The sequence below is a fragment of the Phyllobates terribilis genome, unplaced genomic scaffold (assembly GCF_046119375.1).
Source record: "Phyllobates terribilis strain yellow unplaced genomic scaffold, ASM4611937v1 Scaffold_6__1_contigs__length_29720123, whole genome shotgun sequence".
Lineage (NCBI taxonomy): Eukaryota > Metazoa > Chordata > Amphibia > Anura > Dendrobatidae > Phyllobates > Phyllobates terribilis.
This window is the reverse complement of record NW_027362766.1, coordinates 3,556,428-3,571,168: the sequence shown is the minus strand read 5'-3', so window position 1 is coordinate 3,571,168 and position 14,741 is coordinate 3,556,428. Positions and strand designations below refer to the sequence as shown.

Genomic DNA, 14,741 nt, shown 5'->3' with positions numbered 1-14,741 from the left:
CGATGTGGAGGGGCAGGCCATGAAGACGGAAGATGTGGCGGATAAAGTCTTTAGCCAGCTCGGGTGCAGACGGGAGGCCTGGCAGGGGAATAAAGTGAGCCATCTTGGAAAAGCGGTCAGCGACCACCCAAATGACCATACAACCGGCAAAGACGGGGAGATCAGTTATGAAGTCCATAGCAATATGCTGCCAGGGGGCAGCAGGCATAGGAAGCGGAAGGAGGCGACCGGCTGGCAGGTGTCTCGGGACTTTGTTGCGGGCGCAGGACACACAGGCAGAAACAAAGTCTATTACGTCCTTGTGCAGGGTAGGCCACCAGTAGTGCCGGGTAATAAGCTGGAGGGTCTTTTTCTGACCGGCGTGGCCAGCTAGTTTAGACGAATGGCCCCAGTGTAGGATCTTCTCCCGATCAGGTACTGAAACGAACGTCTTACCGGGAGGGAGACGATTTAGACTCACGGGAGCCACTTCCATTACTCTGGCGGGATCGATGATATGTTTGGGTTCTTCCTCGAGATCGGACACCAGAAAGGATCGGGACAAGGCGTCTGCTTTGATGTTTTTGTCAGCCGGGCGAAAATGAAGAACAAAATCAAAGCGAGCAAAAAACAAGGACCACCGGGCTTGGCGCGGGTTAAGTCTCTGGGCATGCTGGAGGTAAGCCAAGTTCTTGTGGTCAGTGTAGATTATTACCGGGTGAAGAGCCCCCTCGAGTAGGTAACGCCACTCCTCCAATGCCAGCTTGATGGCCAATAACTCTCGGTCTCCTATGGAATAGTTGCGCTCAGAAGAGGAGAAGAGTTTGGAGAAGAAGCCACAAGTTACCATTCTCCCGGAAGACGATTTTTGGGTAAGTACCGCTCCGGCTCCAGAGGAGGAGGCGTCAACTTCCAGGAAGAACTGCTTGTTGCCGTCCGGGCGATGCAGCACCGGGGCGGAAGAGAAGGCCTGTTTTAAGGAAAGAAAGGCCTCCTCTGCTTCGGGCGGCCACTCTCTGGGATTAGTGCCCTTACGGGTGAGCGTGGAAATTGGGGCAGTCCGGGAAGAGAAGTGCGGTATGAAGAGGCGGTAGTAGTTGGCGAAGCCCAGGAACCGCTGAATAGCCTTCAACCCCTCCGGTCGAGGCCATTTCTCGATGGCAGACAGTTTCTCTGGATCCATTCGGAGGCCGGTCTGAGAAATAATGTAGCCCAAAAACGGAAGCCAGGTCTGCTCAAAGAGGCACTTCTCATATTTAGCGAAGAGGTGATTCTGCCTGAGCCTGAGCAGGACCTGACGAACATCCCTCCGGTGAGTCTGGAGATCCGGAGAAAAGACCAAGATGTCGTCCAGGTACACCACTACGCAGGAGTAGAGAAGGTCCCGGAAGATGTCATTGACCAACTCTTGAAAGACGGCAGGAGCATTACAGAGACCAAAGGGCATTACCAGATATTCATAGTGGCCGTCCCGGGTGTTGAATGCAGTCTTCCATTCATCCCCCTGACGGATACGGACCAGGTTGTACGCCCCACGGAGGTCCAGTTTGGTGAAGATTCTAGCCCCCCTCAGACGATCAAATAACTCCGGAATGAGCGGAAGAGGGTACTTATTCTTCACCGTGATCTGGTTAAGGCCTCTATAGTCTATACAGGGACGGAGAGAGCCGTCCTTCTTTTTAATGAAAAAGAAGCCTGCTCCCGCCGGGGAGGTAGATTTCCGGATGAATCCCCGGGCCAGATTCTCCTCAATATATTCGGACATCGACCGGGTCTCAGCAGCGGACAATGGGTAAATACGCCCACGGGGAGGCGTAGTACCGGGTAACAGGTCGATCGGACAGTCGTATGGTCTATGAGGGGGTAATGGCTCTGCCTCCTTTTTATTAAAGACATCAGCAAATGACCAATAAGGAATCGGAAGTCCAGGTAGATTAGTTGGGGTAGGAGAAGGACGGACGGGATGAACGGGAACCAAACAAGTCTTATGGCAGTCCTGTCCCCAACGAAGGACTTCTCCGGTCTTCCAGTCAAGCACGGGTGCATGTCTCTGGAGCCAAGGTAGGCCTAGTAAGAGGGCGTGAGAGAGTCCAGGCAGAACGTGAAAAGAGATGCTCTCAGAATGCAGCATTCCCACCTGCAGAGTAATGGATTCGGTGATGAGTTGGATGGGACGTGGTAAGAGGCCCCCATCCACGGCAGCGACAGATAAGGGTACAGCCAGAGGTTTGGTGGGAATGCGGTGTTTTTCTACCAGGGACTGTGAAATAAGATTCCCGGCTGCTCCAGAGTCAAGTTGGGCTAGTTCGAAAAAACGGTTCTCCCCGCAGATAATTGAGACTGACAGCAGCAGAGATGGAGAGGATTTATTCTTGTCTAGGTCGACCTCTCTGAGCGAACCTAGACACAGACGTTTCCCGACCTCTCTGGGCAGATACGGATCCGGTGCTCCTTGCTGCCACAGTAGAAGCAGCTCCCCTCGGCATGGCGTAAGTCCTGACGGGTTTTGACCATCTTGGTCTGGTCGACCTGCATAGGCTCAGGAGAGTCTACCTGGGGAGAAACGGAGGGAGTGACGGGTTTCTGGAAGGTAGGAGCTAGACGTGGAAACCTCCTCTCACGGGTGACCTCTTTGGCACGCTCCTGGAACCGTAGGTCAATCCGGGTGGCAAGAGTTATTAAGTCATCGAGAGTGGTAGGAATGTCCCGACCGGCGAGTTCATCTTTAATACGGCCGGACAGACCCTCCCAGAAGACAGACACCAGAGCGTCGTTATCCCAGGCCAGCTCCGAGGCAAGGGTACGGAACCGTATGGCATATTGGCCCACGGTGAGACTTCCCTGACGGAGGCGTAGCAGAGACGATGCGGATGAGGTCTTCCGTCCGGGTTCGTCAAAGACTTTCCGGAAAGCCGTGAGAAAGGCAGGCAAGTCGGACACCAGGGGGTCTCCTCTCTCCCATAGAGGATTTAGCCAAGCCAGTGCCTCCCCCGTGAGATGGGACATGATGAAGGCTACTTTGGCCCGGTCAGAGTTAAACTGGTGGGACAGGAGTTCAAAGTGCAGGGTGCACTGGTTTATGAAGCCCCGAGCCAGAGCGGAGTCGCCTCCGAAGCGAGGAGGTGCAGAAAGCCGGGGTCCGGAGCAGGATACCATGGTATTGCTGGGCAGCGGAGCTGCCGGGTTGCGAGTCAAGACACTAGCGGTGGTTGCTGGTGGAGCAGTCAGAGTGTCCAGGCGAGAATTGACATTCCGCAGGTGACTCAGGATGGACTCCTGTTGGGACCTCTGACGGGACAGTTCATGACAAAGGTCCGAGAGCGAGGGAGCTTGGGTGCCACCGGGTTCCATGGCCCGAGCAAACTGTAACGGGTCTGGGAGGCGGAACCTCTGAGCAACTTATACAAGGGGGCGGTCCTTGCAAGGAAGCGGGTGGCGACCAGGGAAGACAGGCAGGTAGTCACAGCAGGTGACCGGGACAGTCTCTGGGTAAACGGGCAGGAGGTCACAGCAAGTGACCGGGCAGTCTCTAGGTGAACGGGCAGGAGGTCACGGCAAGTGACCGGGACAGTCTCTGGGTGAACGGGCGGGAGGTCACGGCAAGTGACCGGGACAGTCTCTGGGTAAAGGGTAGGTACGACCTGTGACGGCTGAGCCTCCAGGTAGGCTAGCAGGCAGATGGCAGATGTGTGCTCCCAGGTGAGCAGGCGAGAGTCTCTGGATAAGCAGGTGGTCACAGCATGTGACGGCGGGGCCTCCAGGTAGGCTAACAGGCAGGTAGCAGATGAGCGCTCCCAGGTGAGCGGGCAAGAGTCTCTGGACTGGCAGGTGGTCACAGCACATGACGGCAGAGCCTCCAGGTAGGCTAACAGACAGGTAGCAGATGAGCGCTCCCAGGTGAGCGGGCAAGAGTCTCAGGACGGGCAGGTGGTCACAGCACGTGACGGCGGAGCCTCCAGGTAGGCTAGCAGACAGGTAGAAGGTGAGCGCTCCCAGGTGAGCGGGCAAGCTGGTCCATAGACAGACTGACAGGTGTCGGAAGGCAGACCGTCGGACCTCAGGCTAACAAGCAGGTAAGCGGATAACAGGCAGGAATCAGACAGCAAACTGGCAGGAAACTGGCAGGTAACTGGAAACGGGACCTGAGGGCTGAAGCAGAGTAGTGAACAGTGCAACAACATTGCTCGGGCACCTCCATTTTGGAGGAGGTGCCTTATATATGGTGAAGTCCTCCGGCCATTGGCCGGGGACTCCTTAGGACGGCGCGCGCGGCCCCTTTAAGAGGGGGGGAGCGCGCGCGCGCGCCCTAAGCACCGTGGCCGGGAAGGAGCGCGCGCTGCCTGCAGAGCGGGAGGAGGACGCTGGGCTCGGAGCGGAGAGGTGAGGGGAACAGCGTCCCTGCCTAGCAGAGGGCAGGGACGCCGACGCTACACTGCCAACACCACTGCCAGGAACTCTAGCTTGAACGAGCTGTAATTCTCCGGGTTTCTTTCCGTGGGTCGCAGTTTTCGGCTGGCGTAAGCAATTACCCGTTCTCTCCCCTGCTGGATCTGGGACAGTACGGCTCCTAGCCCGATGTTGCTTGCGTCCGTGTAGAGGATAAAGGGCTGGCTGTAATCAGGATACGCCAGGATTTCATCCCCCGTGAGGGCCATCTTCAGCTGGCGGAACGACTCCTCTTCCAGCTTTTCCCATTTGAAGGGTGGTTTCTGGTTTTTGGCCTTCCTAGACTGGCCTATCAGGAGGTCCTGCATAGGAGCTGCCTTCTTGGTAAAACCGGGAATGAATCTTCGGTAGTAGCCTACCAACCCGAGGAACTGCCGCACTTCCTTTATGCTGGATGGTCTTGGCCAGTCCTTAATCACGGTGATCTTGTCAGGGTCGGGAGCCACTCCGTCAGCACTCACCACGTGTCCCAGGTACTGTACCTTTGGCTTCAGTAGATGACACTTCGAGGGTTTTACCTTTAGGCCATAGTTTGCCAGGGCTTCAAACACTTCTGCCAGGTGTTCCAGATGGTCCTCATAGGTCTTGGAATAGACGATGACATCGTCCAGGTATAATAGGACCGTCTCGAAGTTCCGGTGTCCCAGACAGCACTCCATCAACCATTGGAAGGTTCCTGGTGCGTTGCTGAGCCCGAATGGCATACAGTTAAATTCGCTGAGTCCCATCGGGGTGGTGAATGCGGTCTTCTCCCGATCCGCCTCTGCTACAGGAACCTGCCAGTACCCGCTAGTGAGATCCAAAGTAGAGAAGAAGTTAGCAGATTTTAATGCAGCTAAGGACTCTTCTATCCTTGGTAACGGGTACGCATCTTTGTGTGTGATACGGTTGACCTTCCTGTAGTCTACACACATCCTCATGGTGTTGTCTTTCTTTTTCACTAAGACTAGTGGAGCTGCCCAGGGGCTACAGCTGTCCCGAATTACCCCAGCCTCCTTCATGTCTTTTAGCATCCCATTGGCGTGTTGATAGTGTGCAGGGGGTACGGGTCGGTATCTCTCCTTTATGGGAGGATGGTCTCCCGTGGGGATGTGATGTTCTACCCCCTTTACTCGCCCGAAGTCTAGCGGGTGTTTACTAAACACTCTCTCGTACTCTTGAACCACCCGATAGACTCCCTGTTTTTGGTGTGAGGGAGTGGAGTCAGTACCCAAATGCAGTTGCTGACACCAGTCCTCCAGTGGTTTCTTAGAGCCGTTACCTTCCTCTGGTTGAGATGGAGGCAAGGGTTCCACGGCCTGTACAGAATTCTGGTTTATGGTGAACAATTTGGCTAGCGTGGCATACCGGGGCAGGTATACTTCTCTTTCCCCGATATTGATGATGCGGACGGGCACCCTCCCATGGCGTACATCGACCACCCCCCGTGCTGTCAAAATGGTGGGCCTACTGTCTGAGTAGACGGGTTCTACCATTGCTTGGTAGTCTCTACCTCTTAGACCAATAGCTGCCCGGCACCAAATCATCATCTCACTTTTCGGGGGCATGGCAATAGGGAACGGGTCACACATTCTCACGCTACCTATCTCACCACCGGAGAGTTCCACTTGTTGCCGTCGCATCAGTGCCCGGATCTCTTTTTGGAGCACTCGCTGCTGGCTGGAACTGGCGTTCTTGGCAACCTGCTGCAAAATAAGAATCACCTCTGCAAGACAGTTTTCGATTACATTAGTACCTAGGGTTATTTTTGGGTGACTCTCGCGACGGTCAATGTCCACAATGATCAGTCCTTGTGCCGGCAGTTCAACTTTACCGACCTTGATGGTCATTTCCTTAAATCCTATCTGTGGCACGGGTTGACCATTGCTGGCGATAATGCTCAGGTCGTCATCTGGGTAGCGGGTTATGTCCGAGTCATTCCAGTACTGCTTAAAGAGCACGTACGGGATGGTGGTCACCTGTGACCCAGTGTCTAGTAGGGCACTCATAGGAATGCCATCCAGTACCACAGGCAAGACCGGACGTCCCCCTACGTATTTGTCACGCCAGTTCGATGGGCCTGATGATCTTATGCCTGGGGGTTGGCCCTCTACCCCAGGTTGTGCCCGTTTAAATGACAGTACCTTGCCATATGTCCGGGTTGATTGCAGCGGCGGCAGATGGGTCGTCCGTCCTCGTTGTATCTGTCGCTGGGTCTTCCTCTGGCCGGTGGGGTCCTCCTCAGTCGGCGCCACGGGACGTCCTCCGGTCCGGATGCCAGCTGGATCTTTTCTGGAGAAGAGACCTGTAAAGACTGCACAGTTCTGGTTAGCGCGGCAACGCTCTTAGTCAGCTCTTGGACCTGATGGTGCAGGTCTGTAGCCGGGTCACTGTTTAAAGCCTGCGCATCAGCTCCCACAGGCTCTGCAGACAAGGACGCCGTCTCCTGTTGGTAAGTGATAGCAGGGGGCCTGTGGGTCACAGCGCCACCTGGTGCCGGTTCTCGGAGCACCCGGATGGCTCTGTCCTTGAACTGTGCAAAGTCCAGGTCAGGGTCCTGTAAGGCCATTGCCCGCAACTGGGTTCGGTGGGCATTGCACAGTAGACCCTCAATAAATTGTTCGGTCAACAGCTTAATGGCTCTCAGGGCCTCTTGTAGGTTTAGAGCATAGTCCCTTATACTTTCATGTGCCCGTTGTTTGCACCCGTAAAATCTTAGTTTTATCTTGGCTGAGGTGCGGGTGTCAAATGTGTCTTTCAGCCGGGCTAGTATTTCTCTGACAGTCCTCTTCTTCCCAGGTGACCAGGACTTTACCTCCCTTTGGGCTGCCCCGATTAACTGGGCCACCAGGATGCTCACTTTTTGCTCTTCAGTGAGGGGGTATACCTGGAAGAGGCTATCAAGTCTTTCCCTAAAGTCACTCAGGGTATGTGACTCTCCTGAGTACTGGGGTAGCCAGGTTGCCCCCGGGATATAGGGCATGGTGAATGGCATGACTGCTGCAGCGGTTGCGCTGGCGGTGGCTGTGGAGCTCCCCTCGGTATCCGACATCCTCCTTCCCCCCTAGTGGACCGTGGCCTACCTTGCGATGCTCTTCTTCCGTAGGCCGCGGCTCCGCAGTCAATCGTCGGGGTCGAGGACCTGGCGTCACGCTCCGATGACGTCAGCGTCGCTCTTCCTCCCTTCCAGGACCTTACGCAGCGTCTGAGCGTGGGGCGGAGCTTCGGATCTCGCGCGCTTTTGGCGTCCACGCCCCTCTTCTTCCCGTGCGGCATCCCGAAGATGGAGTCCGAAGGCGGGAAGCAGCTGCGGATGGCGGGAAGAAGGCAGAAGACGGCGGGAAACGGTCCAAGATGGCGTCTGATGGCGGGAATCGGCTCCGGACGGCAGGAAACTTCACCACAGGTAAGTTCAAAAGTCTTTTTCAGGCACGCAGTACCCGGTGGTTGCGGGCACGAAATCCTGCCGACTACGCCAAAGTTGACGCGCCCCCTGGGCCTGTGCTGTGCAGGGGGATACCCGGAGCCGGATCGCTGGGATGCTGGGGGTTGTAGTTCTCCATGGCGGTGACCCGGTCCGTGCCCAGGGCGGTCAAACCAGTGGTGGTCTTAAGTAATAACAATGTCCGACTACGCCACCCGTGGATTGCGGTCAGTGGGGACCGCCGCTGCGCTGCCGACCGCTGAGGCTGATGTTGTTTGCACAGCCGAGTATGGGATAACTCCCCACGGGAGAAGTATTGCCTCAGGGCAGCTAATGTGGATGATGGGAGTGATGGTGTGAGCGTCCCAGTAGTAATGGTGCTGGTGTGGCAAGGAATCACAGAGACGTGTGGTGCAGTTCGGGGTCTTTACTGATGGTATAAAGCAGACCCTCCCGGGAGTACTGGTTAGCAGTAGGGGCCTGGTCAGTCTGTGAGCAAGCAGGATCTCCCCTGGCCAGGTGGAGTTGTAGGCCTCTCCGACTATCTGCACTCTTTCCTGGCTACCTTGCTCTATGCGGGTAGAAGTAGCCCACGTCCCTGAGTATACCGTGTGGTGCTCACCCGTATGGCCGATGACTTGGGGCCTTCCGTCAGCCTCCGCTTCACGATGGCGGTGCTGGTCCCTTGCTTGTGACCGTGCCTTTGGGTTTCTAAGGCCAGAGGACATGGAATCCCCTGCCGCTTGGATTCTGCTGCTGGACCTGGATGTCCCCACAGCCTCGGACTCCGTGTCCGGGTTAGTGTCTTCAGCCAAGGCGAGCTATCTAGCTTCCAGCCTCTGGCACTCGCTCCTGCTCCTACAGAGCTCCTAGTTCTTCCTTTTCCCTGTGTCTGGAACTTCACTCACTAATCCCGCCCCAGACCCAGTTTATAAGGGCAGATTCCTCCCCTCCCAGGTCTGGGTGGGCCGTGTTGCATGCTTAAGGCTCCTGACCAGAGAAACCTCCCACTTGCTCTCAGACATAATATCTCTATTACTGTGGTAATGTCACGCTGTCTCTGTATACTGGAGGTAGGGGGCCTAAGCTGACCCTAAGCTGGGGCCCTGACTAATCCCTCAACCTGGAGGTACTGTTAAAGGTACAGAGGTCCAGGCCGCCAGCGTAACCCCTACCTCCTGAAGATCCCTGCACCTCAGTAATCTAGTCCTGAGAAGGACCCCGATCACAACCAAAGGGAACAAGAAATAATATGCCCAAACACAGTATTTAGACGAACGAGACAGTACAAGGGAAAAACCAAAACCACCTTGCATACAAACAACTTCTCAACTACAACAGAGGGAAAACCAACGGGAAAGGAGATAAATGATAAAGCGAGGAAAGGGAAAAAACACTTCCAAATACACTTATCTCAGCAACTCCAAACACCACGATCCGCTCTGTCAGTCTGAATGAAATGCTTTCACCGACACCTCCCAAACAGACCAGCAGGTATATGAAGGAGTCTCACTACAGAAGTATTGATTGCAGCTGGGCGAGGCTGGACCTCATCTAGCCCAGAGAGAGAGAATTAACTCCCTCACTGCCGAGAAACACAAAGCACCAACAAGTCAGCTGCGAGAAGTCAGGCTGTGTACTCGTGATGATCTTCGTGGCAACACACCCGTGACAGTACCCCCCCTTCTACGAGGGGCCTCCGGACCCTCAGGGCCAGGTTTATCCGGGTGAGTCGTGTGGAAGGCCCGAACTAATCGGTCTGCGTTAATATCCGACGCAGGAACCCACATCCTCTCCTCAGGACCATACCCCTTCCAATGAACCAGGTACTGAAGGGACCGGCGATTAAAGCGTGAATCAATGACCCTCGATACCTGGAACTCCAAGTTACCATTGACAACCACTGGAGGGGGAGGTAAAAGTGACGGTACCACCGGCGCCACATACCTCTTAAGCAATGATCTGTGAAACACGTTGTGAATTTTAAACGTAGGGGGGAGGTCAAGACGGAATGCCACCGGATTAATAATAGAACTGATTCTGTACGGCCCGATGAACCTGGGACCCAGTTTCCAGGAGGGAACCTTAAGTTTTATATTCCTGGTAGACAACCATACCCGATCGTTCACACTTAGGTCCGGACCAGACACTCTCCTCCTATCAGCCATACGTTTGTATCGGTTCCCCATAGTATTCAGATTCTTCAGCACCCCTCTCCATACTGAAGCGAGTGATGAGGAAAATCGTTCCTCCTCAGGAACCCCCGAAGAGCCCCCCCCACTGAAAGTACAAAACTGGGGGTGAAAACCATATGCCCCAAAAAACGGGGACTTACCAGTGGACTCGCTCCGCCTATTATTAAGAGCAAACTCTGCCAGAGGTAAGAAAGAAGCCCAGTCCTCCTGGTTCTCTGACACAAAACACCGGAGATATGTCTCCAAGCTCTGGTTCATACGTTCCGTCTGACCATTGGTCTGAGGATGAAAAGCCGATGAGAATGACAACTGCATCCCCCGCCGTGCACAAAACGCCTTCCAGAACTTAGACACAAACTGAGACCCCCGATCAGACACCACCTCGGAGGGTACCCCGTGAAGCCTCACAATCTCCCCAATGAACACCTGCGCAAGAGTTTTAGCATTAGGGAGAGCCGGAAGAGCGATAAAATGTGCCATCTTGCTGAACCTGTCCACTACAACGAGTATGACCGTTTTACCCGAAGACGGAGGGAGGTCCGTAATAAAGTCCATAGACAGATGAGTCCAAGGACGCTCCGGGATCTTCAAAGGTAAGAGGGCCCCAGACGGACGGGTATGTGAGGTCTTAGAGCGCGCACAAACCCCACAGGACGCGACAAAAGTTACCACCTCCTTATGTAAATTAGGCCACCAAAACCGACGCGAGAGGAGATCCACAGTTGCTTTACTCCCCGGGTGTCCTGCAAAAACTGAGTTATGGTGTGCCTCGATCACCTTTTGTCGCAACTGATCTGGAACAAACAATCTCTCTGGAGGTCCAACAGGGGCGTCCCCCTGAGCCTCCAATACCTCCTCCTCCAGCTCAGAGCATACTGCCGAAACCACCACCCCCTCCTGAAGGATAGGAATCGGGTCGTCCGTATTCCCGGCCCCCGGGAAACTACGAGATAAGGCATCCGCCTTTACATTTTTTGACCCAGGACGATATGTAACGACAAAATTAAACCTGGTAAAAAACAATGACCACCTAGCTTGTCTGGGATTCAGACGTTTCGCGGACTCCAGATATAGCAGGTTCTTGTGATCGGTGATGACGGTGACCGGATGAACTGCCCCCTCCAGAAAATGGCGCCACTCCTCAAAAGCTAACTTAATGGCCAAGAGTTCCCTATTGCCGACATCGTAATTCCTCTCAGCGGACGACAATTTTTTTGAGAAAAAGGCGCACGGATGCCACTTACCAGGGGACGAACCCTGTGACAATACTGCTCCCACCCCTACCTCGGAAGCGTCTACCTCTACAATGAATGGCTGAGACGCATCAGGTTGAATGAGTATGGGCGCCGAGGCAAAACATTTTTTCAAAGAGGAGAATGCTTGACAAGCCTTGTCAGACCACCTAGAAAAATCCGTCCCCTTTTTAGTCATGTCAGTGAGAGGCTTAACCATGGACGAGAAATTACGAATGAACTTTCGGTAATAATTAGCAAACCCCAGGAAACGTTGTAGTGCCTTAAGATTCTCTGGCCGATCCCACTCAAGAACTGCCCGCACTTTCCCAGGGTCCATACGAAAACCGGACGCTGAAACCAGGAAGCCTAAAAACTGGAGTTCCTGTACGGCGAACACACACTTTTCCCACTTGGCATACAGTTTATTATCCCGCAAGATCTGTAACACCTGCCTAACGTGCTCCTGATGAGACACCAGATCCGGCGAGTAAATTAGGATATCATCCAGATATATGACAACAAACTGTCCCACCAAGCGGCGAAAAATGTCATTAACAAAGTGTTGGAACACCGCCGGGGCATTAGTCAGACCGAATGGCATGACAAGGTTCTCATAATGCCCCTCCGGAGTGTTAAACGCCGTCTTCCACTCATCCCCCTCCTTCATCCTAATCAGATTGTACGCCCCCCTGAGATCCAACTTAGAAAACCATTTGGCGCCCACGATCTGATTAAAGAGATCGGGAATAAGTGGGAGCGGATACGGATCTCGGACCGTAATCCGATTAAGTTCACGGAAATCCAGGCAAGGGCGTAGGCCTCCATCTTTCTTCTTAACAAAGAAGAACCCCGCAGCCACCGGTGAAGATGAAGGTCTAATATGCCCCTTAGCCAGACTTTCAGAAATATAATCCTTCATGGCCTGCCTCTCAGGACCAGAAAGGTTATACAACCTAGCTTTAGGTAACTTGGCCTCAGGGAGCAGTTTTACAGAACAGTCATACACGCGATGAGGAGGTAGTTCCTGACACCCTTTCTCCGAGAATACATCCTCAAAGTCCGCCAGAAATGGAGGTAAGACCCAAGGAGTAACCGCACCAATGACCGTGTTCATGCAGTTTTTATTACAGAATTTACTCCATTGGCTTATCTCCCTGGTTTGCCAATTAATAACCGGGTTATGCTTAGCTAACCAAGGAAGGCCCAACACAATAGGAGTGGGAAGACCCTCCAACACGTAGCAAGACAACAGTTCTTTATGTATTGCCCCCACTTGAAGTTTTACATCATGCACAACTTGCAAAAAACTTCCCTGCCCGAGAGGCCTGGCATCGATCGAGAATATGGGGATGGGTTTAGCCAACTCACTCAACCGCATACCTTGAACCCAGGCAAACCGAGCATCAACCAGATTAGCCCCGGCCCCACTATCCAGAAGAACAGATATCCTCTCAGTTCTCGTACCCACCACCACCTCCGCCGGTACGAGAAACTGAGACGAACCTAGGGACGAAATACCTACTCCCAGATTGCCGTCCACCACACAACCTGGGATCAACAGTTTTCCGACGACTCTTCACTCTGCAAGGGACGGGATGGACACCCCCCAATAAAATGTCCCTTTCTCCCGCAGAAGAAACACCTTCCTGCCTTATGGCGCACCACCGGTCCCCTCCCCCAAAATGATGTCCCTCCTAATTGCATAGGCTCCTCTGGACTGACCAGGGGAACCACCATATGAGGGGACCTTGTAGGAGGTGGAGTCATCACAGGGGGTAGAGTTATCCCGCACCTCTCCCGAAGCCGTCTGTCCACGCGAATAGCGAGGGCCATAGCGGCTTCCAGAGACACGGGAGAGTCATACTGTGCCAACACATCCTGTAATTTGTCAGATAAACCATGACAAAACTGGCTCCTAAGAGCCGGGTCATTCCACTGGGTGTCCGTGGCCCACCTACGGAACTCCGAACAGAATTCCTCCGCCGGACGATCTCCCTGCTGGATCCTACGTAACTTAGACTCAGCCAGGGAGATCCGATCTGGGTCATCATATACGAGTCCCAGGGCAGCGAAAAACCTATCCACTGACTGGAGAGCCGGGGAACCCGGGGGAAGAGAGAACGCCCAAGATTGTGGGTCCCCTTGTAGGAGCGAGATGACAATTCCCACCCTTTGTTCTTCACTCCCCGATGACCGAGGCCGCAGCCGAAAGTACAATTTACATGCCTCCCGGAAAACAAAAAACTTGTCCCGCCCCCCAGTGAACCTATCAGGGAGAGCTACTTTAGGTTCTGGTCCGGCTTGCTCCTGAGGATGCCAAACCTTGGACCTAACGTCCGCCAGCTCCATGGACAAACTCTGCAATTGCCGAGCTAGACCGGCTACTGGATCCATAGTAGCTGGAGAAAAACTAAGTGGGTCGGTGAAAATGTCACGCTGTCTCTGTATACTGGAGGTAGGGGGCCTAAGCTGACCCTAAGCTGGGGCCCTGACTAATCCCTCAACCTGGAGGTACTGTTAAAGGTACAGAGGTCCAGGCCGCCAGCGTAACCCCTACCTCCTGAAGATCCCTGCACCTCAGTAATCTAGTCCTGAGAAGGACCCCGATCACAACCAAAGGGAACAAGAAATAATATGCCCAAACACAGTATTTAGACGAACGAGACAGTACAAGGGAAAAACCAAAACCACCTTGCATACAAACAACTTCTCAACTACAACAGAGGGAAAACCAATGGGAAAGGAGATAAATGATAAAGCGAGGAAAGGGAAAAAACACTTCCAAATACACTTATCTCAGCAACTCCAAACACCACGATCCGCTCTGTCAGTCTGAATGAAATGCTTTCACCGACACCTCCCAAACAGACCAGCAGGTATATGAAGGAGTCTCACTACAGAAGTATTGATTGCAGCTGGGCGAGGCTGGACCTCATCTAGCCCAGAGAGAGAGAATTAACTCCCTCACTGCCGAGAAACACAAAGCACCAACAAGTCAGCTGCGAGAAGTCAGGCTGTGTACTCGTGATGATCTTCGTGGCAACACACCCGTGACAGGTAACCAGACCCCTGGGGTGCCACATACGTATATTCCATGTGGTGGTATCGGGGTATATACATATATTCCATGTGGTGGTATTGGGGTATATACATATATCCCATGTGGTGGTATCGGGGGTATATACATATATTCCGTGTGGTGGTATCGGGGGTATATACATATATTCCATGTGGTGGTATCGGGGGTATATACATATATTCCATGTGGTGGTATCGGGGGTATATACATATATTCCATGTGGTGGTGTCGGGGGTATATACATATATTCCATGTGGTGGTATCGGGGTATATACATATATCCCATGTGGTGGTATCGGGGTATATACATATATTCCATGTGGTGGTATCGGGGGTATATACATATATTCCATGTGGTGGTATCGGGGGTATATACATATATTCCATGTGGTGGTATCGGGGGT

The 14,741-nt window shown here is 53.6% G+C and overlaps 1 protein-coding gene across 2 annotated transcripts in view; it reads left to right on the top strand.

Moving 5' to 3' along the window:
• LOC141152699 (farnesyl pyrophosphate synthase-like) overlaps nt 1-14,741 on the top strand; it is a 49,240-nt gene that overhangs the window by 11,159 nt on the left and 23,340 nt on the right. The gene's annotated exons all lie outside the window — the stretch shown is intronic.